The sequence below is a fragment of the Budorcas taxicolor genome, chromosome 8 (genome assembly GCF_023091745.1).
Source record: "Budorcas taxicolor isolate Tak-1 chromosome 8, Takin1.1, whole genome shotgun sequence".
Lineage (NCBI taxonomy): Eukaryota > Metazoa > Chordata > Mammalia > Artiodactyla > Bovidae > Budorcas > Budorcas taxicolor.
Window position 1 is genome coordinate 48,820,267 of NC_068917.1, and position 3,371 is coordinate 48,823,637.

The following is a 3,371-nucleotide window of genomic DNA, read 5'->3' on the forward strand; positions in this document are numbered from 1 at the left end:
GATTAAAATCTGGCCTCCTATATTGCAGGCAGATTCTTCACCAGCTGAGCCACAAGGGAAGCCCAAGAATACTGGAGTGGGTAGCTATCCCTTCTCCAGGGGATCTTCCTGGCCCACGAATCGAACCGGGGTCTCCCGCATTGCAGGTGGGTTCTTTACCAACTGAGCTAGCTTGGTATATAATCCTTTTTATATTTTGCGATTTAGACTTTTTTTTTTAAGGATTTTTGTGTCTATATTCATAAGGGATATTGGTCTTGTTTTTTTCAGGTGTGTGTGTCTGGTTTGGGGCTTCCCAGGTGGCTCTAGTGGTAAAGAACCCATCTGTCAATGCAGGAGGTCATAAGAGATGTGGGTTCAATTCCTGGATTGGGAAGATCCCCTGGAGGAGGGCATGACAACTCACTCCAGTATTCCTGCCTGGAGAAGTGAAGTGAGGTTGCTCAGTCGTGTCCGACTCTTTGTGACCCCCTGGACTGTAGCCTATCAGGCTCCTCCGTTCATGGGATTTTCCAGGCAAGAGTACTGGAGTGGGTTGCCTTTCCTTCCCCAGGGATCTTCCCTTCCCAGGGATCAAACCCGGGTCTCCCACATTGTAGGCAGATGCTTTTACCATCTGAGCCACCAGGGAAGCCTGGAGAATCCATGGAGAAAGAAGCCTGGCAGGCTATACTCCATAGGGTCAGAGAGAGTCAGACATGACTGAAGCAACTTTGCACGCATGCACGTCTGCTTTTGGCATCAGGGTAATATTGGCCTTTTAGAATGGGTTCCTTCCTTTTCTACTTTTTGAATTATTTTGTGATGGATTTTTATTTCTCCCTTAAACATCTGGTACATCATGAGATGACATCATGAGATCATGAGTTCATCGTGAGAAATGCTGGACTGGAAGAAACACAAGCTGGAATCAAGATTGCTGGGAGAAATATCAATAACCTCAGATATGCAGATGACACCACCCTTATGGCAGAAAGTGAAGAGGAACTAAAAAGCCTCTTGATGAAAGTGAAAGAGAGTGAAAAAGTTGGCTTAAAGCTCAACATTCAGAAAAGGAAGATCATGGCATCTGGTCCCATCACTTCATGGGAAATAGATGGGGAAACAGTGGAAACAGTGTCAGACTTTATTTTTTGGGGCTCCAAAATCACTGCAGATGGTGACTGCAGCCATGAAATTAAAAGATGCTTACTCCTTGGAAGAAAAGTTATGACCAACCTAGATAGCATATTCAAAAGCAGAGACATTACTTTGCCAACTAAGGTCCATCTAGTCAAGGCTATGGTTTTTCCTGTGGTCATGTATGGATGTGAGTTGGACTGTGAAGAAGGCTGAGCGCCGAAGAATTGATGCTTTTAAACTGTGGTGTTGGAGAAGACTCTTGAGAGTCCCTTGGACTGCAAGGAGATCCAACCAGTCCACTCTGAAGGAGATCAGCCCTGGGATTTCTTTGGAAGGAATGATGCTAAAGCTGAAGCTCCAGTGCTTTGGCCACTTCATATGAAGAGTTGGCTCAGTGGAAAAGACTCTGATGCTGGGAAGGATTGGGGGCAGGAGAAGGGGACGACAGAGGATGAGATGGCTGGATGGCATCACTGACTCGATGGACGTGAGTCTGAGTGAACTCCGGAGTTGGTGATGGACAGGGAGGCCTGGCGCACTGCGATTCATGGGGTCGCAAAGAGCTGGACACGACTGAACTGAACTGAACATCTGGTAGTGTTCACCAATGAAGTTATCTGATTACTGATGTTTGTGAGAAAAAATTTATTACTGAATCAATCTTTGTTAGAACTCTGTTTAGATTTTCTATTTCAACCTGAGTCAGTCTGAGTAGTTTGTGTCTTTTTTTGGCCATTTCGTATAGGTCATCTAATTTACTGTTCGTAAGTATTGTTTATAAGTATTTCTTATAATCCTTTATATTTCTATTAAGGTTGTTAGTAATGCCCCTCTTTCATTTCTGAGTTTGGTAATTAGTCTTCCTTTTCAAAAAACTGATCAGGCAAGGTTCTTTACTTCCATTGATCTTTCCAAAGAACGAACTTTGCTTCATTTGCTCTGTTTTTTTCTATTCTCTATTTCCACTGTTAATTTTATTATTTTCTTCCCCCTGCTTATTTTAATTTACCCTGCTCCTCCCACTTTTTTAGTTTAGTAAGCTCGAAGTTTAAGCTACTGGTATGACACCTTTCATTTTTTTAAACATAGGCATTTACAGCTGTAAATCTTCCTCTGAGCACTTTTCTTTTGATGCAGCCTGTAAGTTTTGGTATGTTGTGTTTTGTTTGCATTTGCCTCAAAGTATTTCATAAATTATGATTTTTGTCTTTGACCCACTTGTTATTTATGAGTGTATTGTTTAATTTTCATATATTTGTGAGTTTCCAAAACTTTTTTCCTGTTGATGTCTGAATCATTCCATGGTGGTCAGAGAACAGATTTTGCATGATTTGAACCTTTTAAATCTATTAACTTATTTTATGGCTTACCACATGGTCTATTTTGGGAAACGTCCCATCACACTTGAGAAAAATGTGTATTTTACTGTTGTTGGGTGAAGTATTCTATAGACGTTAGATTTAGTTGGTTTATTGTTGCTAAACACCTTCTATGTCCTTGCTAGTATTTTGTCCAGTTGTTCTACTCATTATTGAAAGTGGCGTAGTATGGTCTCTTAATGATTTTTGTTGAATTGTATATTTCCCTTTAATTCTTTAATATTGCTTCATATATTTGGGGGCTGTTGTCAGATGCATATGTAATTGGTAGCTCTCTTGATGGACAGAACCTTTTATTTGTAGAAAATGTCCTTCTTTGTCTCTAGTAACAAATTTTGTCTTAAAATCTATTTTGTCTGAGAGCTACCTGCAGTTCTCTTTTGCATAGTATATCTTCCTACATCCGTTCACTTTCAACTTACTTGTGTCTGTTTTCAAATCTGAAGTATGAGTCTTGCAGACAGTTTATAGTTGGACGTTGTCTTTTTTTAAAAACAGTATTTATATGTCCAAATATTATCCAGAAACATACACACATTTTTAAACCACTTAAAAATTAAAGTGTCAAATATCTTGAGACTTTTTTTAACAGATATTATTTTTTTGGAGCGGTTCTAAGTTCACAACAAAACTGAATGGAAAGTACAGAGATTTCCCATATAAGCTCTGTCCCTATACATGCATGGCCTTTGGCATTATCAATATCCAACAAAGTGGTACACTTTTGATAGGCCTGTATTGATACCTCATTATCACCCAAAGATCTTAGTTTATATTAGAGTTCATTCTTGGTGTTATACACTTTGTGGGTTCTGACACAGGTATAATGATAAGTATTCATCTACATAGTGTTACATAGAAGCTTCACGA